Raw genomic sequence first — 24,678 nt, 5'->3', positions numbered from 1 at the left:
GAGATAGAGGAGTTCTATGTAGATGTTGTGTCTGAAAACAAAAAAGAAAAAAGAGACTGGATGTTGACACTAAAAGTGAATGACATACTTATTCCATTTAAATTGGATAGTGGAGCACAAGTTAATGTGATATCAGAGACTGATTTTAAGAAAATTAGACCCAGACCAAAGATACATGGAATAAAAGTGAAAGTGCCAGGATACTCAGGTACTGATATACCAGTGAAGGAAGATGCATTGTCAAAGTAACACACAAGGACAGAGAGCACACGCTAGCATTAATCGTGGTGCCAAAGGATGTGCAAGCCATACTAGGTTTAAAAGCCTGTGAGAGACTGAACCTGGTAAAGAGAGCCCTCGTTGTGGAAAGCAAAGGAGAGACAGTCTATGATGAACTCATGAAAGAGTACAACGACCTATTTAAGGGTCCAGGCTGCATTCCAGGAGAACACACGATCAGAGTAGATAAAAGTATGCCAACAGTCATACATCCATGCAGAAAAGTTCCGTTTGCTCTTCAAAAGCAACTGAAGGCAGAGTTGGACAGGATGGAAAGCCTAAACGTGATTCAGAAGATAGATGAGCCAACTGAGTGGGTGAGTTCCCTCGTCGTTGTGGACAAAAAGAATGGAAAGCTCAGAATTTGCCTGGATCCAAGAGATCTAAACAGAGCAATAAAGACAGAGCACTTCAAGCTTCCTACACATGAGGAAATCATGTCACAGTTTGCAAATGCAAAGTATTTCAGCAAGTTAGATGCATCATCAGGATTTTGGCAGATGAAATTGGACGAAGCAAGTTCAAGACTGTGCACGTTCAACAGTCCATTTGGCAGATACAGATTCCTAAGGTTACCATTTGGCATTGCCTCAGCTCCTGAAGTGTATCACAAAACTATCCATATGATCTATGAGCATCTGGAGGGAGTTGATACATCAATGGATGACATCATAGTATGGGGAACCACGAGAACTGAGCATGACGAGAGACTGTAAAAAGTGCTGGAAGCAACAAGGAAAACAAACCTGAAGCTGAATAGAGAGAAATGCCAGCTCGGGGTGACAGAACTGACATTCGTGGGAAATATCCTTAGCAGTGAGGGCATCAGACCAGATCCCAGAAAGGTGTCCGCCATTGAGAATATGCCAAAGCCACAATGCAAAAAGGACGTGCAGAGGTTTAATGGAATGATCAACTACATGGGTAAATTCATATCCAACCTCTCAGAAAAGATGGCGCCACTGAGACGACTAACTGAAAAGAACACAGTATGGGAATGGAATCATGAGCATGAGAAGTCATGGAGCGATCTAAAGAAACTGCTCACAGAGGAACCAGTTCTGAGGTTTTATGACCCAGCGAGACCCATCAAGATATCATCAGATGCATCACAGAGTGGGCTCGGTGCCGTTCTTCTGCAAAAATATGACTACTGGCAACCTATTGCATATGCATCGCGCTCAATGACAGACGCGGAGACGCGATATGCTCAAATAGAAAAGGAGCTGCTCAGCATCACATACGCCTGTGAAAGATTTCACCAGTTTGTGGCAGGACAAGCAATCAGTGTAGAGACTGACCATAAGCCCTTGATTGCATTGTTCCAAAAGCCACTAAATAGCTGTCTGCTTAGAATACAAAGAATGATGATCAGGCTGCAACGCTATACACTGAATATTGCGTACACACCGGGTAAGCTGATGTATACAGCAGACACGTTGTCCAGAGCTGTTGACCCAGGAGAGCCCGCAAACACCAAAATGGATGAAAAAGTGAATGCCTACGTGGACATGATCACAAGTGCACTGCCCATAGCAGATGCAAAAATGGAGCTGATAAAGACTGAGACAAACAAAGATGAAACAATGAGACGACTGAGGAAAAGCATCTTGGATGGATGGCCCAACATGAAGCAAGACTGCTCACCTGACATGGCAGAGTACTGGAACTGCAGGGCGGAACTATCAGTGGTCGAAGACATCATCTACAAAGGAAGTAAAATAGTTATCCCAAAGAGTCTGAGAAGAGAGATGCTAAAAAGGATCCATGGAGGACATCTGGGAATCGAAAAGTGTAAGAAAAGAGCACGAGAGGTGATGTACTGGCCACGAATCAACCAAGATGTGACAAATGAGGTGTCAAACTGCACAATATGCCTGAAATATCGAGCAAGCAATCCGGTAGAACCACTAAAACCACACCCAGCGCCAGACAGACCTTACCAGAAGGTAGGCGCTGACCTATTCGTATGTCAAGGGAAGGACTATCTTGTAGTCACAGACTATTACTCCCTGTATCCAGAGGTTTGTAAACTGTACAGCACCACTGCAGATGCTGTGATAAGATGTATGAAAGCCATATTCTCCAGACATGGCGTGGCAAGCGAGGTCTTCACAGACAACGGACCCCAGTTTTACAATGCAAGTTTCCGACACTTTGCCAAAGAGTGGGACTTTGTCCACACAACGTCAAGTCCTCACTTTCCACAGTCCAATGGACTAGTGGAAAAATCGGTCCAGACAGTGAAAAGACTGATGTACAAGGCAAAAGACAGTGGAAATTACTTCTACCAGAGCATGCTTGTATACCACACAACGCTGCTCGAGTGTGGTATGTCACCAGCCCAACTCCTTATGGGACGTCGGCTAAGGTCAAACCTACCCATCCCGGAGAACCTCCTGAAAACAAAAGAGGGGGAGAAAGTGAGGAAGTTCAAAGAACAACAGAAAGAAAAGCAAAAGTACTACTATGACAGAGGAACACAAAACCTACCTAAACTCCACACTGGTGACCAAGTAAGGTTGAAAGACAAAACAAACATATGGACTCAGAAGGGAACTGTCCTGAGTGAAGTCCAACCAAGATCATACACCATTCAGACAGATGAGGGTGCTGTTCTGAGAAGAAATCGTCGAGATCTTCTCATGGGACCAGCCACAGCAAGTCAAAAGACTGATACTGTTGAACAACCTGATCACACAGCTGAGAAACCATCATCTGAGGCAACAACTCAGATTCAAGGACAATCAATCAGAAAATCCTCAAGACACGTGAAGCCTCCTGAGAGACTCATTGAGCAAATTTAAGGACTCTTGTTATAGAAGGAAGTAATGTGATCTTATTCTTTCTTCAAGTTCTAGTGTATTTACATATTTCATGTGAACACACAAAACAAGGTTAAAAAACCTTGATCATGATAATGATAATGTAAGTTCATTAAGTGTTACAGTTAAAATGCAGAGTAATACAAAGAAAACATGTTGTTAGATAAAAGTAAAATACTTTTGTTTTAAGAAAGGGAGATGTAATGATATCAGCAAATAGTGATGGTATTTGCCTGTTTGATTATAATGCCTTACCAGCATAATTGCATGTATTGATTATTTATGCCTGACCAACAGAGGGCATGTGAGAGAGGCAGTTTTAGTTTAGTTTCAGTTTCGCTTTAGATGGATCTCTAAGATGGTGTCTCCTGTAAATGCTGTTAACAGAGTTGAATAAGCTTTAGATTAAAAGACATTCTCTTTCATGAATGGTCGTCATTGAATCCACATACAAATTGATACAGACCTCTCTTCTGGAGTTGACCCTCCTGGACCAAGGCCTCAAGTGTTGCATCGGAAAATCTTGGTGCACGTTCGCTACGCTGTTGTGCTTTCATTATAACTTTGTTGTCCACTCTCTTCCCAGTCTCTTCAATCACCTGTTGCTGGCAGAAGGCACCTCCAATCATACTAATCAGCAGGCAGCACAAAGTTTATGTGCTGCCTGCAGTCCTCTGAATGGGCACGGGTTCCTAGCGCATCGCGATCCCTGCGCTTATTTTCAGGGGCAAACAAATTTCTAGGCCTATATCTTTCTTTTCGAGGCCTTGATATTCACTGCTTACCTTAAATTCCCAGAACGACTGCCGCACCGCCCCCCCCCCCACCTCCTACTGTTCCATTTAACCCACACTACACCTCCACATCTCTTTCCTAATCAGCACCATGTCTCACCATACCATTGAATATACTGAAAACGATAGACTTCTCTCCTGATCAGCAGACAGTTGCACCTTCCACATAACATATACCTACTCCTTTAGTGCCTTGCTACTTTACATTTAGTTAGATTGAACTGCATCTGCCACCCACTGGTCCCATTTATCAAAAGAAACACATAACCATAGTTTCCTCTGTTGAAGAAAAAAGGACAAATATATAATTTTAAATTAAATTTATGACGCACTCAACAAATCGCGGGAGTGCACAGTTTACAGATCTGGAAGTTGTGACAATGCGACTTGTTATGCAGGAATGATGAAAACATACAATTGCACTGCACCCATATTAATAACCTTTAGCACTTCTCAAGCAGCTGACGTCACTTAATAACTGAGCATTTTTGACAGAAATATATCAACTGTAGATTCTAAAAGCCTATTCTACATTCCATGAGCTGGAGACACTTGTCACCGGCAGCAATTCCTGGATAGTTAACACTTATTAAGGCATAAAAAGCCCATGGGGAAATTGGTCTAACCTTAGCTAACAAAAAAAATTAAAGATAGTATTAGATTTCAGGAAGAGACTTATAAGGTTGTTAAAAGAGTTGTCAGCCTGAGGATTGGGAAGATTTTGGAATTGAGCAAAGGAGACCAAGACATTGATAAAGAGAGATAAAAGAGAATATGAAAGTAAACTAGCAAGAGACATGGGCCCGGATTTTGCGGCTTTTGATAAGGTCCAGCATAAGAGATTAGCGTGTAAAGTTAAGGCACATGGGATTGGGGGCAAGGTATTGACTTAGATAGAGAACTGGTTGGCAGACAGAAAGCAAAGAGTTGGAATAAATGGGTCTTTTTCCGAGCGGCAGGCAGTGACTAGTGGGGTACCGCAGGGATCGGTCCTTGGACCCCAGCTATTCACAATATATATTAATGATCTAGACGAGGGAACTAGATGTAATATCTCCAAGTTTGCAGATGACACAAAGCTGGGTGGGCATGTGTGCTGTGAGGAGGATGCCGAGAAACTCCAGTATGATTTGGACAGGTTGGGTGATTGGGCAGAAGCATGCCAGATGCAATATAATGTGGATAAATGCAAGGTTATCCACTTTGGCGTCAAAAACAGGAAGGCAGATTATTATCTGAATGGCAATAGATTGGGAGAAGGGGAAGTGCAACGAGACCTGCGTGTCCTTGTGCACCAGTCGCTGAAGGTAAGCATGCAGGTGCAGCAGGCGGTTAAGAAGGCAAATGGTATGTTGTCCTTCGTAGCGAGAGGGTTTGAGTACAGGAACAAGGATGTCTTGCTGCAATTGTACAGGGCCTTGGTGAGACCACATCTTGAGTATTGTGTGCAGTTTTGGTCACCTTATCTGAGGAAGGATGTTCTTGCCATGGAGGGAGTGCAGCGAAGATTCACCAGGCTGATACCTGGGATGGCAGGATGACGTATGAGGAGAGATTGGGTCGTTTGGGCTTATACTCGCTGGAGTTTAGAAGAATGAGAGGGGATCTCATCGAAACTTATAAAATTCTAACAGGACTAGACAGACTAGATGCAGGAAGGATGTTCCCGATGGTCGGGGAGTCCAGAACCAGGGGTCACAGTCTAAGGATAAGGGGTAAGCCATTTAGGACAGAGATGAGGAGGAATTTCTTCACCCAGAGAGTGGTGAACCTGTGGAATTCTCTACCACAGAAGGCAGTAGAGACCAATTAATTAAATATATTCAAGAAAGAGTTGGATATATTTCTTAAGGCTAAAGGGATCAAGGGATATGGGAGAAAGCGGGGACAGGGTGCTGAATTTGGATGATCAGCCATGATCTCATTGAATGGCAGAGCAGGCCCGAGGGGCCGAATGGCCTACTCCTGCTCCTATGTTTCTATGTAAGTATGACAGCAGCATGCTCTCAGAGTACTCCGTCATACCGCCTTTGAAATGGACAGCAAGTTCGGCATTTCCACATGCGCTTGCGCATACACTAAATCCCAAAATTGCGATCTGTTACGTTCCGACTTAACAGATCATCCGCACCAACATGGAAATCCTAATTACTGGTGCAGAGTTGGGCTAATTGCCCACCAACTGACCAGCAATTACACCTGAAAATATTATCAGCAATGAATATGATGACATTATATGAATTGTTTTATTGTGAGGGCTCCACAGCAATCTTACTTTCTTCATTTTTCCAAACTGGAACCAGCTGGCCTTGACCCATCTACAGCCAAGAGGGTAAACGAGTGACTTTCTCCCTGGCCTTTCTCCAAAATCACTCTATTTGAGTCACTGGAAGATGTACAATCTGATTGGATCATTGGCCCACGTGATTCCAGGTATGCTTCCACACACGGTGCACCCCTGGGGTCCGTGGGCCACTAAGCTGCACTCTATTCCGCAGTGCCTGAGAGGACATTTTTGTTTGGGGCCTTGAAACAGGTAAGTGCACATTTGGTTCAGATACCTTTTTCCTCAACCAAGAATTCCCCTCTACCGTGGTTGACACGGCCCTCGACAGTGTCCATTCTATCTCCCGCACTTCTGCCCTCACCCCTGCCCCTCCCTCCCGGAACCACAATAGGGTTCCCCTTGTCCTCACCTTTCACCCCACCAGCCTCCTCATTCAACGAATCATCCTCCGCTATTTCCGCCACCTCCAACGTGATCCCACCACCAAACGCATCTTCCCCTCCCCTCCCCTTTCAGCATTCCGTAGGGACTGCTCCCTCCGAGACACCCTAGTCCACTCCTCTATCACCCCCAGCAGCCCTTCCCCTTCGCCCGGCACCTTCCCGTGCAAGCACAGGAGATGCAACACCTGCCCTTATACCTCCCCCCTTCCCACTGCCCAGGGCCCCAAAACACCCCTTCCAGGTGAAACAGCGATTTACTTGTACTTCTTGCAATCTAGTATACTGTATTCGCTGCGGTCTCCTCTACATTGGGAAGAGCAAACGCAGATTGGGTGACCACTTTGCGGAATACCTCTGTTCAGTCCGTAAGGGTGACCCCGAGCTTCCGGTCGCCTGTCATTTTAATTCACTGCCCCATTCCCACTCATACCTCACCGTACTTGGGCTCTTGCATTGTTCTACGGAAACCCAGCGTAAACTCGAGGAACAGCACCTCATCTTCCAATTAGGCACTTTACAGCCTTCTGGACTCAATATCGAGTTCAACAATTTCAGATCATAACCTCGGCCCCTATTACATTTTTACATATATTTTTTATCCACACCTTTGTTTTGGCCCCTCCCACATGGCAGCTGTCCCCCATTCTGCCAGCGCATTTCACACCTAATCTAGAGCTGTCTTTTGTCTCTCCACTAGTCCTATCACCATCTCGTCTCGTCTTGAATACCTCTTAATGTCTCTTCACTTCCCTTTTGTTCTCTCATCCCCATTTCCCAGCCCCCAAACTGGCCTCTTAATCTGTTTCATTTCCTGTGCTTTTTCAGTCTTGACGAAGGGTTTCGACCTGAAACGTTGACTCTATTTCTCTCTCCACGGATGTTGCCTGGCCTGCTGAGTTTTTACAGCGTTTTCTGTTGTTATTAAAGATGGGTCAATGATGGGTCAGCCTTGTCTTGTTTTCATGTAATGGATGCTTTACACTTCTGCTCCAGGTCCGAGAGGTGTCCAACAAAATATTCAAAACACCCAATGAAAATGTGCCCTTGGATTCAGAAACAAGTCATTTGTTTATGCAGTGGGGTCAGTGGATTGATCACATGACTTTGACCCCTGTATCTGGCAGCCTCCAAACCTTCAACGATGGCATCAACTGTGAAACAACTTGTGTTCAGAAAAGCCCTCGTTTCCCAATTAAGGTGAGACTTCCATTCTGTTTCATTCTGACATAATGTTTGAGTTTTTGGTGTTGTGTCCCGGATAATACGAAAGAAATCCTGGATAAACAATCTATCCATATGCTATTGTACAAAAAGGTCCCACAAGCAAGAAATTAATAAGCGACCAAATAATCTGTTTTAGTGATGTTGATTGAGGGATTGTGTTCACCAGGATAGGCTAAAAATTCCTCTTATGTGGTTAAGGAAGAGGGAGCTAATTTACGGCGACCTCTCAGGACACCAAAAAAACTCCCCGTTCTTCTCAAGATGGTGCCATTGAATCTTTTACATCCACCTGAGCTGTTGGATGGGGCTCCGATTGGCTTGGGGTTCATCGGGAGGGGAGAGCTGTGGGGATCGGCAGTGATTCGTGGGGGGACATCGGTGTTCGTCAGTGGCCAGCGACCTTTGAACGTGGGATCGGGAGGAGCACCCGTGCTTCTCCTGGTTCCACATTCAGGTAAGTATGTTTAAAAAACTTACCTTGTTTGCGGCTAACAGCCGGTCCCTTTAAACACAGCCTGATAGGCCGCTTGTAGGCCTGGTTTTCCAGAGTGAAGCTGGTGCCGGCTGCCTCAGGGCAGACTGATTGTACAGTGGGAGCATCAAACAAGCATCAGCTCACTTATTTGCATTTGCAGAGGGTCTAACACCTGCTTGCCCTAAGGGGCGCGGCCACGCACCAATCGGGAGGGCCGGTGCAGACCGCTTACCAGCTGCTGCCACTGGAAAAGTACAGCGCAGCAAAAAAAAATTGGGAACTTTGCTCTGCACACCGTTTTTTTGAGCCTTTATTAATACAGTGGGCAGTGCACATCCGGGTTGTAATTAGCGCGTTTTCTGCTCGACGTATTGGGGGCTTAACACCTGAAAAACCGGTGCTGTGTGGCTGAATTTCTCGCCCACTGACTCCAGACAGAGCTTCTTCCATTTACCACCACACTCTGCTCTACTCCGCAACCAGTTTATAGTCTAACCAGCTAACTCGTCACTAACCTGACGAGCCTTAACCTTCTTTCTCTTTCTCTTCTTGTTTGTAGAACCGTTTGTGACTAACTATTTCTAACTGTGTTCTGGACCCTTACTGACAGATACCTCCAGGTGACCCCAGGATCAATGATACTAAGACGTGCTTGCCTTTCTTCCGATCGGCTCCGGCGTGTGGCAGTGGTGAGCTCGGCTCATTGGTGATGTTAACACTCGTCAGCAGATCAACTCCCTCACCACTTTCCTCGATGTGAATGAAGTCTATGGCAGCACAGAGTGTCTGGCCAACAAACTCAGAAACCTCACCAACGAGCTTGGCCAGTTGGCTGTCAATGAGGAATTCTCTGACAATGGACTAGAATATTTACCATTTAACAATATTTCAAGCAACCTTTATGGAAGAATGAGGGAAAGCTATGTAACCAGTCAAGATTCAACTCCATGTTTTATCGCTGGTGAGTAACGGCTGGATAAAGAAATCCTGTCACATTCCACCTTCATATGGGTCATTCCTTGAACAGCTGCACCCCTGCAATTGTTTAACACACAGCCAAGGAATTTAGATTGAAAGGTGTTAGGGAATATTGGCCGAGAAATTGGTTGACAGGCTTAAAACAGGTGCCAAAGCATCCAATGTGGCAGGCTGAGTGAACATTCCGTGCTGGAAGTGCGCCAGCTGCCATATTGACAAAGGCAGAAAAAGAGACGGGCCAATTTCTAGGCTATTGTCTCCTAAATTCTACGGTCATCCTACCGGTCTCTCACTGTAACTCTGTTTTCAGCTGTTTAATGCTGTTTCTCAGGAAGCCCTGTGTAATTTCAGGGCCACTGTGTAGCACTGTACTGTCATTTCTTCGAGGGATCATGCAGAGAGTCAGAGACTTCAACCAATCAGATTGTACAGCCATGTAAGCAGGAAGTAATCAGATTTTATAACAAAGTAAACTGAGCCCTAGATCATCTCTGTAAAATCATTTCTTATTAGGTCAAACAGAAAAATGACATTCAGCTAAAGACATTCCTTGTGGCATTCCGTCTCATTGACTGTTGCTGGTCTATCCACACAACATTTCTCACATTGCAAAGACATTAAAAATAAATTTCCAATTCACACATGAACTGCAACAAGCAGCCTTACCCAACCTCCTGGAATCTGCATATTCTTGACTCAAACATTTGATTAACCCCCATCCAACTGAGGGGCCACATCGGAGCAGGATGTACCACTCTGCTGTAAACCAAACAAAATGCGTCTGTGTCTCTGTCTGTTGTATAATACTACGGGGTGGAGATTGATTCTCGATGGAACCAATAGGCCCAAGGCCTGATCGATATTGAGCTTCAGGCCTCATTTTAATAAGGCCAGTTGCAGAGCTCCAGCGAAGTGAGGATGAATATCGGCGATGCCAGCAGTGGCTCCCAGATAGTTCTTGGTGGTGGAGGCGATCGAGAGTGGATCCGAGCAGGGGCCGGCAGTGGCATTGCTGTGGAGGCAGGAGGCGCACTCCTATTCCTCTTGGCTCCACATTAAGGCACATTTAAAAAAAATTGAAGCCATAACCTTACCTGTGCTTCAGCGGCTTCCAGCTGACCCTTTAAGGATTAGGCCGCTGTAGAACTGCAACAACTAGTTGTTGACCAATTTTGGAAAGGGCTCCTCAAACAGACATTAGACCCCTTATTAGCATATTTATGGGGCCTAACATCCTATTTTAGGCCGATGTCAGGAGCACCTCTACAGCGCCCAAACCAATATGGTGTCAGACATGTTTCTGATGCTATTTGGACGCGCGTGTTTAGCCCTTGAAATTGAACCCCTGTGCCCCCTCTTTTTCACCCAGTAAACGGGAACACAAACATCTAATTTTGCCCCCTACAATTCTAAGAGCCACCATACAGTATAAGCGGCAATGCATGATTCTTCCTTTATGTACCCAATGATAGTAAGTATTATGGAGAAATGAGAGTCAAAGTACCCCTTTTGAGGAGAATGAAAAGTAAGCGATACACAGATGTTATTGAGTGGGCTGAAGTGGCAAGTAACATTCACACCAGACAAGTGCCAGGCAATGGCTATCTCCAACAAAAGTCTAACCACCGCTCCTTAACATTCAACGGCATTGGAAATACATCGCCGTTCCTTCAGTCACTGGGTCAAAATCCTGGAACTCCCTCCCTAACAGCACTGTGGGAGTACCTTCGCCACACGGACTGCAGTGGTTCAAGAAGGCGGCTAGCACCGCCTTCTCAAGGGCAATTAGGGATGGGTAATAAATACTGGCCTTGCCTGTGACACCCACATCCCATGAACGAATAAAAAATGCTCAAGTGCCTGTTCTATTGGGTGTTTCTCTGTGTGTTTGTCCTCCTTCATTAACAGTATGAAGGTAACACTTGTTAACACCAATCATGTTCATCACAGGTGATGTATGTGTGAATGAACAGCTGGGGCTATTATCATTCCATACAATATTTCTACAGGAACACAATTGCATAGCGAGAGAGCTGAAGAGATTGAACCCGCACTGGAGTGGAGATAGGACCTACCAAGAAGCGAGAAAAATCATGGGAGCTTTTCAACAGGTAGAGAGAAAATGTCACTGGTAAACTAGTGGTTATGCCGCTGGCCGACTAACGTCAAATCTCACCATAGCAAGTTGTGAAATTGAATTTAATAAACCTGGCCATTTGTGGCTAATACCAGATTTTGTTTTTTTTTAAACCCAACCTTCAGGAAAGGGTCTAATCACCCTTACCAGGTCTGGCCTACATGTGACGCCAGTCCCACACTAAGTGGGTGACTCTTACTATCCTCTGGGAAACTAGGGATAGGCAATAAATACTGCCTTGCCAGTATTACCCACATCCCAAGAACAAATAAACCAAAATATAAGGACAGGCTTTACTCAGTGACTGAGATTGGTTTCACTGAGGATTGCATTTGCCATTTTTTTGATCAAATCCTGTTACTTTTTCAGTCCCTTTTACATTGTTGTATAAGGTGTTGGTCTGACTCCATAGTGAGGTCTATGGTCACCTGATCATAGGAAGAAGATACAGAGGGAACAATAAAGAGGATTCTGGCTATGTCTTAAGGAAAGGCTAAGGAAGTTAAATTTGTTTTCTTTGGTGAAAAAGACCTTTCAAGGTGAGCAAGATGAAAATTATGGGCAAGTTGCTCATAATGCTTCAAGTGTAAGGCTCGCAAAATTGCACAGACTCCCCCAAACCAAGAAAAGAAGAGATATTGGACTGTTTGAAAGAATATTGGGCCAAAACGGGCTTAAAATCAAAACCCCAGGATTTCTGCTAGTTTAAAATGCATGTTCAGGCCTGTGGAAAAGCTGCAACAAAGGGAATGGGTTGGACACTGTGGGACAGACAGTTTGAATATTGGAAAAGGCCAGATTGTCTGAGAATGTTCTGGACTGTCCCAGTCATTCTACATAAAGACAATAGGCCCACGGAAGGACAGTTCCCGCCGAAAACCTACAGGGCCATCAAGTACATGAATAATACAATACATGCCAACAACCAACAAAAGAGACCCTGGCCCCAGCAGGAGAAGACAATCAAACAACAGTTTAAACCACTCAGAACGATTTCCAAAACCACTTTGCACACTTAAAACTGATTTTGAAGCAATCCCGAAACCAGTTAAAAGCCAATTAAAAATAGATGGGACCAGCCCCGAAACTCGATGAGCATTTAAACCTATTAAAATTAACGAGCCCGTCAAAATTAACAATGGACCAGAGGAGATTTGGCGTTCAGATAAGCCAGGCCTCAACACAGTATAATTGAGGACTGCTTGGACAGTTTACAGTTGTGGTGATTATTTCCTATGTTTAATAAGAAGTATTGTGATTGGTGAATGGGGTGGTTGTTGTCTGTATTAGTAAGAAGTATTGTAATTGGTTGTTTGTTTCTACCTTGAGATATATGTTGTAAACTCATTGGTAGTGGATGTCAGGTGATTTGTGGTGGCCATCTTAAATTCAGTTCTCTCTAGTCATTGTTGGAGACTGGTGTTGAAAGATGTGCTACTGGGTTTTTAAAGTTAATAAAGCCTAGATTAGAAAGGCAAATCTATTCTTTATTTCAATTTATTAACTTTTTATCAGAATGGAGCGATATCTTCAACCGGAACGATTCAATGCTGACCCTAATTCTGCAGGAGTGGATGATAAATGGAAACATTGGTATTGTACATTTACAAACTTTTTGGGTGTGTTGGAACAAGAGTCTCTGAATAAGCTGAATATGCTGATCAACTACATTGCTCCGGATGTGTATAAGTATATTTTGGACTGTAAAACTTACGAATTGGCTATTTCTACATTGGAGAAGATTTTTGTTAAACCAAAGAATGAGGTATTTGCACGTTACCTTCTATCTGCCCGTAGGCAGCAGGTGGGAGAATCTTTGGATACTTATTTACAAGCACTTCGGCACCTTGGTGCTAACTGTAACTTTAAAGCCATGACGGCCAAAGAATATAAGGAAGAATCGGTACGGGATGCTTTTATTAATGGACTACTGTCTAGATCAATTCGTCAGCGGTTGTTAGAAAATAAGACTTTGGATCTCAAGAGTGCTTTTGAGCAAGCTTTTACATTGGATATGGCTCAGAGAAGTTCGGATTCTTATGCTCTTTCTAATCGCTCTGTGACTGTGGTTTCGGCAGTTCCGGACGAAAAGGAATTAGGTGGACTTAATGGGAGTGGTTTACTAGATTCTGAAATAGTTTCTACTCCAACAGCTCCACCTTTTACTTCGGCGGCTGTTGCCTCTAGGATTCAGAAGTGTTATTTTTGTGGGAACGTCCGGCATCCTCGTTTGAAGTGTCCTGCCCGGGAGGCTGTATGTAGTAAATGCGGCAAGAGAGGTCATTATGCATGTGATTGTAAATCATTAGGTTCAATTACCTCCTCTTCTGCGACTATTCAACCTGTAGAGAGGGCGTTTATTGCATCAATTTCTGCTGCATTTGCTCATGGCCTAAACAAAGCTATAGTTATGGCCCAAGTTAATGGGTTAGAAGTGAAGGCTCTCATAGATACGGGCAGTACCGAGAGTTTTATAAGTCTTCAGTTTGTGAAGGAAAAGTGTTTGAAAATCTTGCCTGTTACTTATCAGGTGTGTTTGGCTCAGACGACCCTTATTTCACAAGTAGCTGGTTGTTGCCTTGTGAAATTGATTCTTCTAGGTAATACGTATACTGATATACACCTATCTGTTTTGCCTAATCTTTGTGCGGATATTTTGATTGGTCATGATGTGCTTAAATTACACGAGAGTCTTAGTCTTTCATTTGGAGGGACTAAGCCACCCTTATCCATTTGTGGATTAACTTCTTTATCCATTTCTCCATTATCACTTTTTTCCAATTTGATGCCGGAATGTAAGCCAATTGCTACCAAGTCAAGAAGGTATAGCAGTCAGGATAGAGAATTTATTAATTCTGAAGTCCAACGTCTTTTATTGGAAGGAATCATTGAACCTAGTTGTTCGCCTTGGCGGGCTCAGGTAGTTGTCACCACTAACAAGAGGCATAAGAAACGAATGGTGATAGACTACTCTCAAACTATTAATAGGTATACTCAATTAGATGCGTACCCTTTGCCTAAGATTGATGAGCTTATCAACAAAGTATCTCAGTATAAGTTTTTTAGCACTAGCGATTTAAAGAGTGCTTATCATCAGATTCCTATTGTTAAGAGGGATCAACCATATACAGCCTTTGAGGCTGGTGGAAAGCTGTATCAGTTTTGCCGAATACCATTTGGTGTTACTAATGGTGTTGCTTGTTTTCAACAGGCAATGGATGCTTTTATAAGTGATAACTCTCTCTCTGACACCTTTTCATATTTGGATGATATCACGGTGTGTGGTAAATCAAGGGTGGAGCATGATTCTAATTTAGAAAGATTCCTTCAAGCTGCGGAAAAAGTTGGTTTAACTTTTAATAAAGAGAAGTGTATCTTTTCGACTACTGAGGTAAATCTGCTGGGGTATATTATCTCGGGAAATAAGATTAAACCAGATCCAGAACGTCTGCGACCATTGATCGATTTACCTTATCCTACTAATTCTAAGGCTTTGCAACGAGTTGTTGGACTGTTTTCTTACTATTCTAATTGGATTGCAAACTTTTTGCAGAAGATCTGGCCCCTTATACGGGTTACGACATATCCTCTATCATGGGAGGCCAGGACATGTTTTGATAAATTTAAAAAGGATATCCTAGGAGCAGTTGTGCATTCTATTGATGAGCAGGTTCCCTTTGTGATTGAGACGGATGCTTCTGATTTTGCAATTGGGGCTACTCTGAACCAAAATGGAAGACCTGTGGCCTTTTTCTCACGTACTTTGAACAATAGTGAAAAAAGGCATTCTTCAATAGAGAAAGAGGCATATGCAATAGTAGAAGCACTGCGTAAATGGAGACATTACTTATCGGGGCGACATTTCACGTTGGTAACCGATCAAAAATCTGTGTCCTTTATGTTTGATGTTAAACATTTTGGAAAGATCAAAAATGATAAAATAATGAGGTGGAGGATTGAGTTGGCATGTTACCATTTTGATATAGTTTATCGTCCGGGGAAGGATAATGTTGCTGCTGATGCACTGTCGAGGGCTTATTGTTCTGTGATTCACGGAGATACGCTTATTAATCTTCACAATGCTTTATGTCATCCTGGGGTTACGAGGATGATACACTTCGTACGCAGTAAGAATTTGCCCTTTTCAGTTGAAGACGTCAAGCGGATGACTTCATCATGTTCAATCTGTGCTCGGTGTAAACCGAATTTCTTTAAGCCTCAACGAGCTCATCTTATAAAGGCTACTTCTCCTTTTGAACGTTTGAGCGTTGATTTTAAGGGGCCTCTTCCTTCAACGACTCAAAATCGATACATATTTACTGTTGTGGATGAGTTTTCAAGGTTTCCTTTTGCTTTTCCTTGCGCAGATGTATCAGCTGCTACAGTTATCAAATGTCTGACTCAACTTTTTGTCACCTTTGGGATGCCTGCGTATATCCATTCGGATCAGGGAAGTTCTTTTATGTCTTCCCAGTTGAAGGAATACCTTCAGAGTCGGGGAATTTCTACTAGTAGAACTACCCCGTATAACCCCCCAGGGTAATGGACAGTGCGAACGATACAATGGGGTGATCTGGAAGGCAGTTATGTTGGCTTTGACATCCCGGAATCTTAAGAATACACAGTGGGAAATGGTACTGCCTGATGCCCTGCATTCCATTAGATCATTGCTTTCAACGGCTACTAATGTGACCCCCCATGAAAGGCTCTTTAATTACCCACGGAGATCTACTACAGGATATTCGGTACCTTCATGGCTTACTATGCAGGGACCTGTGTTGCTTCGACGCCATGTTAGATTGTCAAAATATGATCCTTTAGTGGAGGAGGTGGAGCTGTTGGAGGCAAATTCCCAATATGCTCATATTCGATTCCAAGATGGGAAAGAAAGTACTGTTTCAATTAAAGACTTGGCTCCTTGTGGTGGCCAGCCCTCTTCCGAGGATACTAATAATAGTCATGATTCAGATAATGTGGATGTTGTTATAGATACTACGAATGTTTCCAACCCTATTGCAGATAATTATACTTCTATTAGTCAGCCTTTGATGGATGTTCATGACCATCCTAGTTTACTTCCTGATGGGATTTCCAATCCGGAAACCGTTGATAATCGGGATATGGATAGCCTGTCTGCAGAAGATACTTCGGTGCCTCCGGGTGTGGGAGGGCAAGAAATTTCACCAAGGTTAAGAAGGTCGACACGAACAAGATATCCGGTCGACCGATTGAAAATGGACTTTTAAATTGATAGTAATGTTTTAAAGTTGTTGAAATATTATATTTGTATTTTAGTTGTAAATAAATTAATTATAAATTGTAAAGGTTATTTAGGTTGGAGCATGTTTTAAAAGGAGGGGTGAATGTGGTGATTATTTCCTATGTTTAATAAGAAGTATTGTGATTGGTGAATGGGGTGATTGTTCTCTGTATTAGTAAGAAGTATTGTAATTGGTTGTTTGTTTCTACCTTGAGATATATGTTGTAAACTCATTGGTAGTGGATGTCAGGTGATTTGTGGTGGCCATCTTAAATTCAGTTCTCTCTAGTCATTGTTGGAGACTGGTGTTGAAAGATGTGCTACTGGGTTTTTAAAGTTAATAAAGCCTAGATTAGAAAGGCAAATCTATTCTTTATTTCAACAGTGAAGTACTACACACAGTTGAGAAGACAAGTTCAGTACGACAGTTGAGCAGTACAGGAGAGAGAAAGTACGGTTCAGAAAGAGTACTGCTCATTATCATCATCCACCGTACATGGCCGGAGGATTGGAGACTTGAGGAAAGAACAACGAAATGAAAGGAAAAGGAAATTGCGGCAACCAAAGGCCTCAAGAAACCAACAACTAACAATATTACCACCAACTAGGTAATATTGGGCCACCACGACCAACAAGAAAACAATCAACAAGAAATCAAAAATTCACAAGTTTGTTTCCACTCTACAAGCTAGCCTGACTTACCCCTGGGTAAGATTTGACACAAAAGACTCTAAAAACTATACCTAACCAAAGGAAATTGGGTTCTTACCCAATAAATCCAACTATGTGTCCAACCGCATCAGCGGACAGGCAAAGACTGAAAACCCAACGCAGGTGCAGTCTTCCACCACATCCGGGGTACGGCAGGCCCCAACCGCCACAACTAAAGAGAACCCCGAAATTGCGAACCTCTACAATCTGTCAAGAAAGTCGTTTGGTAAGCATTTCCTGGTCCTCTGGAATTCAACATTCAACCTAGTTAGGATAGTGGGATTGGGAGGGTAACGTATTTTGTCTATTGTCATTCTCCCTCGCATATTCCGAAGTGTTCCCCCTTTTAGAGTATAAGATTTGCTGTATTGTATATTTTCCTGTCTCAAAATAAAAATCTCAATTCTTTTGACCAACTCAGGTGTCTGTTGCAATTTCATTACAACCCCCAAATAAGTCCAAAGTCTTGAACCAAGGGAGTGGGAGCGATTCGAACTGCTCAGGGAGTCAGAGGCAAAGCTGACCACACACACCACCCCTTACACAAGGTTCAATCCCAGGAGATGCAAGTTAAAAATAAAGACGTTAAGAGTAAGAAGGGCAGCGAGGTGAAACTTTTTCACAAAAAGATTAATGGAGTTGTGGATTAAGCTACCAGGGAAGGACATTGAAGTGGACAGAGGGTGGGGTGCCCCTGTTCTGGGGTCAGACAGTGGGGTGTCCCTGTTCTGTGGTCAGAGAGTGGGGTGCCCCTGTTCTGGGGTCAGACAGTGGGGAGCCCCTGTTCTGGGGTCAGACAGCGAGTGGCCCCTGTTCTGGGGTCAGACAGTGAGGTGCCCCTGTTCTGGGGTCAGACAGCGAGTGGCCCCTGTTCTGGGGTCAGACAGTGGGGTGCCCCTGTTCTGGGGTCAGACGGTGAGGTGCCCCTGTTCTGGGGTCAGGCGGTGAGGTGCCCCTGTTCTGGGGTCAGACAGTGGGGTGCCCCTGTTCTGGGGTCAGACAGTGGGGTGCCCCTGTTCTGGGGTCAGACAGTGGGGTGCCCCTGTTCTGGGGTCGGGTGGCCTGTTGTATTCAGGTGATATCTTCTTGCTGAGGTAAAAGGTTGGTCTACATAAGACCCATTTACTGGGGCATGAATGGAGACAACCTATTAATTGAGACTTCTGGTACCTGATTATTGCTTTCTGAACTCCATTACTAGCCCAGGTCCCAGGGTGAAAGGGCAATTTTCTGTCACACTCACTCCCAGACCCCAGCAGTGGCAGAAGCCTTGAATCCCTCTGTCTGGGCCAGACCTGTAGCCAATGCACAGAGGTGAAGAGATCTTTGTCTAGCAGAAAATTTACTGATCCCTTTTGAGTTGATTGTTTTTAGATCAAACTACACTGAATGGTGACTTTTCTCACGGCTGCAGATAATAAATCACAGAGACTATGTTCCCCTGATAATCGGGAAGGATGCAACTTAGTGTCTTTGGTGAAAACTACCAGGAGCACCCGGAGTACAAAAACCTGCTCCCGCACCAGACTTTCTTCACTCCCTGGAGACTGGTAAGGGAAGGTAGGTAACACCCTTTAATATTACTGCAGCATACTCGACCTGAGACATTGGGCTGAGACTGAGAGCAGGGTTGGACTTCATTAATGGGCACATAGCGTGGAGTTTGCAGTAACTAGGTTCCAGCTGCGAGTGAATAAGGTGCAGGATATAGAGCTGAATATTAAAGTGCCTGTTTTTCCTGGCTCTCTCTGCCCAGCAGAGCTTCTGGGAGCATTCTCCTGAGGCAAACATCTGGAAAATGAAACTCTTGGTGCCCTATCATTGCACATAATTAAGATCATACAGACACCAAGTCACACACCAACCTGACTGGGGACACATATCATAGATCCTCCATCGCTGCTGGGTTAATATCCTGGAATTCCTAACATCATTGTGGGAGCACCATCACTGCAGCGAGTCAAGAAGTCCCACCAGATCCATCATTTCAAGGCAACTAGAGATGGGCAATAAATACTGATTTGCCACAATCACCCACATCTCAGAAATCAATTAATGCAACAGCTGTCACTTCCCCCATACACATTATATCAGACAACTTGGGTCTGTGCTTCATAAATTGGGGGACGCTGGTTGTCCCCTCTAAAAATGGGGCAAGGTGCTGGTTGGGGGATGCTGGTTGTCCCCTCTAAAAATGGGGCAAGGTGCTGGTAAAAAATGATTCCACCTGATATGTGGGCCTGGATTTTCATTAAAAGAAAAACACCCATTTTCAGGCGGTTTGACAAGTAAAATGGGTCAAAGAGGCTCTTCACCTGAACTCTGCCCCTAGAAATGGTTGCCACTGTTTTCCTCCCATGACCCTGTTGTGACCCTAATCTGTCCACCTGGTACCCATTAAGTGCGCCACATCCAATTTAAAAGAACCAGCACTGGGCACAGCCAAGTGTTGCCCAATATTTCCGTTCACTTACCACCCGTGATAAACACCGCCACTGTAAAAATGGTGGCGCTGTGACTGTACAAAGCCCACAGGTGGGAAGAGATTGGGAAGATGTGCGATTCTGCAACACTCTTTTTATTGGGAGTCATTTCCATTACTTTAAGCTGCAGTTTCTGAGCATTTAAAGTACTTTGTGAAACCTGCTCTTAATCTGAAGGGAAATAATAGATTTCCATCTGGGGATTCCATTGTTCTTGTACTTTGTGGAAGAAGATGATGAGGACACGAAGGAGGAAAAGATGGAGGCCAGGAGAGTGCAGCATCCTGCACGCAGGCAACGCCTGACCTGAAAGTATTTGCGCCACAGAGTCTACAGACAACAGAGGACCTATTGAAAAGGCTGCTTTTCCCCTGACACCAGCACAGGGCTAATGCCAACTGTTGGAACCTGACTGATGGCCTCTTTCCACCAGTGGCTCGGCCCTATCTGTGATAAAAACAGAAAATGCAGGAAATACTCAGCAGGTCAGACAGCATTTGTAAGAGAGAAACAGAGTTAAAATTTCAGGTCGATGATCTTTCGTCAGAACTGACTTCTATGCATTCAGATGTTACCAGGCGGCCACTAGTGACATTAGTTACATCAGTCAGTCGGCAGTTAATTGCTGCAGTAGACATGTCTCAAATTCCCCATTAAGGCACAGCTCTAAGTTCATTCAGTTCCATAGAGACTCAGCAAAGCAGAGAGAGAGAGAGAGTGACGTTAACTTCTTCCAAGTGGTTGGTTTCCCACAAATGCAGATTGTCACTGATACCACCCCAGTGGCTACAAAGGCCCTTGTCTGGAAGTCCCATCAGCTTGATCAACAGGAAGAGATTTCATTCCCCGTGTCCAGATAGTGAATGATATTCGCCACCTAATTATGCCCGTTATGCATGCTACATGAATAGAAATGATGCATTTATTCTCAGGCTGCACTGCTCAGGCACAGATGTGACTGGGGGCTTGATAGAAGACCAGAGGTGTCCAGTTTAGCCTTGGTTGATGACACCTTTTCAGAATCCACGGTCAGGTGCTGGTGAGATCATGTAAATGGACAGAAATCCCAGTCTGTCATTTAACCAACAAGGTCAGGAAAATACAGGCCAAGATTCTGCATGTTTCACTTTGAACATTGCGGCCTGTGGGATATCAGTAGCTCAGGCCACTCTTTTACATTTATTAACATGAGAGGATTTTAACCCAAATCTCAGTTTCTGGATGTTCAGGTGCTTTTCATTTGCTCTGTGTTGGATCTGGTTTCCTCCACTGCTGCCTTCAACATGTCATCTGAATTTTTGACAAGTGTCACACCCTTCTCGTACAGTCTGGTTTGGATTTTGAGTTCATGTTTCTCATGGAGCACACCAAACTCTGACTGGGTTGGGTTGGGTTGGCCTTGATCTGCTTTGTTTGTATTGTAATAATTATTGTGTGTCAACAATCTATCAATGACTCACTTCTCCACACAGAAAAGGGAAGAATCCATTTCTGGGTTAAATTATGTAGAAGCCTCGTATCTCAATTCTACTCTGCTGCAATTTATTGCTTGTTATAAATGTTCAGCACAGTCAGAACTGAGGAGTTTATTCCGAGTGAAATCCCAGGCCTTTCCCGTCAGATACAGGACGTCACCTGATAACAGACAGTTACAGTTTACAGCTGCAAAGCAATGAGCCGCTGCCTATCCTCTGAGTCCTGGCTGTCAAGAGGAAGGGCTGATCTGCAGTGCTGTTCTGTCTTATATTAACAACAACAACAACTTGTATTAATATAGTGCCTTTAATGTAGTAAAACGTCCCAAGGCGCTGCACAGGAGTATTTTAAGAGAACAAATTTGACACCGAGCCACATAAGGATAAATTAGGGCAGGTGCCCAAAAGTTTGGTCAAAGAGGTAGGTTTTAAGGAGCGTCTTAAAGGAGAAAAGAGACGTAGTGAGGCGGAGAGGTTTAGGCAGGGAATTCCAGAGCTTAGAGCACAGGCAACACAAGGCACGGCCACCAATGGTTGAGCAATTATAATCAGGGATGCTCAAGAGGGCAGAATTGGAGGAGCGCAGATATCTCGGGGGGGGGCGATGTTGTGGGGCTGAAGGAAATTACAGAGATAGGAAGGGGCGAGGCCATGGAGGGATTTGAAAACAGAGGATGAGAATTTTGAAATCAAGGGGCTGTTTAAACGGGAGCCAATGTAAGTCAGTGAGCACAGGGGAGATGGCCGAACAGGACTTGGTGCGAGTTAAGACACGGGCAGCCGAGTTTTGGATGACCTCAAGTTTACATAGGGTGGAATGTGGGAGGCCAGCCAGGAGTGTGTTAGAATAGTCAAGTCTAGAGGTAACAAAGGCATGGATGAGGGTTTCAGCAGCAGATGAGCTGAGGCAGGGCGGAAACGGGCGATGTTACGGAGGTGGAAATAGGCGGTCTTTGTTATGCTGCAGATATGTGGTCGGAAGCACATTTCAGGGTCAAATATGACACCAAGGTTGCGAACAGTGTGGGTCAGCCTCAGACAGATGTTGGGGAGAGGGATGGAGTCGGTGGCTAGGGAACGGAGTTTGTGGCGGGGACCGAAAACAATGGCTTCGGTCTTCCCAATATTTAACTGGAGAAAATTTTTGCTCATCCAGAACTGTATGTCGGACAAGCAGTCTGACAATTTAGAGACCATGGAGGGGTCGAGAGAAGTGGTAGTGAGGTAGAACTGGGTGTCGTCAAAGGGCAACATGTAGATGAGAAATAAGAGGGAGCTAAGGATAGATCCTTGGAGGACACCAGAGGTAACGATGCGGGAACAGGAAGAGAAGCCATTGCAGGTGATTCTCTGGCTATAATTAGATAGATAAGAATGGAACCAGCCAAGTACAGTCCCATCCAGCTGGAAGACGGTGAAGAGGTGTTGGAGAAGGATGGAGTGGTCAACCGTGTCAAAGGCTACAGACAAGTCAAGAAGGACGAGGAGGGATAGATTACCTTTGTCACAGTCACAAAGGATGTCATTTGTGACTTTGATGAGAGCCGTTTCGATACTGTGGCAAGGGGGAAAACATGATTGGATGGATTCAACATGGAATTGCGAGAAAGATGGGCATGGATTTTGTGGTGTATGTGCCTTTAAGAGCAATTATGGTGTATGTGCCTTTAAGAGCCCCAGGTGTGCGTAATGCCGGTAATTGCCACTTGGCTATATAAGCCTGTGTATTGTGTATATCCTTTAGAAACCCCCCCCCAGACTTGCTTAGTAAATACCGATGAACCAACTCCTGTCTTCAGTGTCTTTATCTACACACGGACACTGCAGTGGCGACGAAGTGGAAACGGACTTACCTGCAATTCGGCAGCACCTCAAGGACATCGATTCCTCCAGCGTCCAGAAGACTCAAGGAAGTAAGAGAAACTGTGGTTTCACCAGCTGGCCAAGCTGGTGACAGGTACTGCGCTAATCCTTCCTGGGCGTCAGGCTGGAGCTCCAGCGGTGGGCTCTACAGCTGAGACAGGCAGCGAAATCGGAGGCAAGCAATAACGGACTGGGAGGGTGCACTCGAGAGATGGCCGGCGCGGCAAGCAGGTCAGCGTTTAGACCTCCGTCGGGAACGAGTCTCCAACAGTGAATAAACGGAAACCACAGTAAAACAGCGTTGTTATCGGTAGCAGTGGCGGGAAAGCGCGGGAAGCGCCATATCTTTTCTGAAATGCCTAAATCTGGTAATATTGAGGCTTTTGATGGCGAAATAGAAGATTGGACCACATACGTGGAAAGAGTAGAGGTTTATTGCACTGCAAATGGAATAACAGATGAAAAAAAAGCTTCAGTACTTCTGAACTTAATGGGCGCGAAGACATACGGGCTGTTACGAAATTTAATCACTCCAGCCAAACCAAAGGACAAGACTTTTAAAGAAATTGTTGATACCCTGCAGGAGCATTTGAACCCAACACCGCTGCTGATAGCGGAACGATTCAAGTTCTTCAAGAGAAATCAACACAAGAATGAAAGTAACGCTGATTACCTAACCGAATTAAGAAAGCTATCAAAGTACTGCCAATTCGGAGCAGGACTATCGGATTATCTTCGAGACAAATTTGTTTGCGGTCTCTTAAGTGAAGGAACACAAAAAAGTCTGCTTTCTGAAAAAGATTTAACATTGGACAAAGCTTTCAGTATGGCTGTATCATACGAAGCAGCAGCAAAAGGAGCTGCAGAGATACAACAAGAGACACAGGACTTCGGCACCCATAAAATGACACAGGAGTTCGGAAGATGTTATCGCTGCGGCAGATCCACCCATAACCAGAGGGACTGCTGGTTCAAGGGCAAAGCATGCAGGCAATGTGGTAAGATTGGACACATTGCACGGGTATGCCAATCTGGACAAAATAAATCCACTGACAGAAAACAAAAAATCAATAAAGAAAAGTACAGGAAGGTACAAATGATGACGGACAATAGCTCCGAAGACCAGAATAGCGATAGCGACTCCGGAAACAAGAGACTAAGCTGTCTCAAATTACATAATGTACTTGCCAAAGAGGATTACCAAACCATTTGGGTTACCCTCACAATAGCAGGGTCCCCAGTTAAAATGGAGCTAGATACAGGATCAGCTCTAACCGTAATAAATCGACGAGATTACGAGAGGCTATTTTCGCATATACCTCTAAAAGACACATCCATTATCTTAAAAACATATACGGGGCAGAAAGTCTACCCCAAAGGAAAAATAAGGCTGCCTGTGGTATACAATGGCAAAGAAATACAAAAGTTGTATTTATACATTCTA

At 44.3% G+C, this 24,678-nt stretch overlaps 1 pseudogene across 1 annotated transcript in view; it reads left to right on the top strand.

Moving 5' to 3' along the window:
- LOC147102160 (eosinophil peroxidase-like) overlaps positions 1-24,678 on the top strand; it is a 123,339-nt pseudogene that overhangs the window by 81,992 nt on the left and 16,669 nt on the right. Inside the window, exons 4-7 of the transcript XR_015073303.1 lie at positions 7,622-7,825; positions 8,938-9,288; positions 11,256-11,416; positions 18,828-18,973. The product of XR_015073303.1 is annotated as an eosinophil peroxidase-like (transcript). The remainder of the gene's footprint in view (positions 1-7,621; positions 7,826-8,937; positions 9,289-11,255; positions 11,417-18,827; positions 18,974-24,678) is intronic.

The sequence above is a fragment of the Somniosus microcephalus genome, chromosome 22, assembly GCF_052327205.1.
Source record: "Somniosus microcephalus isolate GS21.2 chromosome 22, FLI_Smic_1.0, whole genome shotgun sequence".
NCBI lineage: Eukaryota > Metazoa > Chordata > Chondrichthyes > Squaliformes > Somniosidae > Somniosus > Somniosus microcephalus.
Note: the sequence above shows the minus strand (reverse complement) of the source record. Positions and strands in the feature narration are given on the sequence as shown.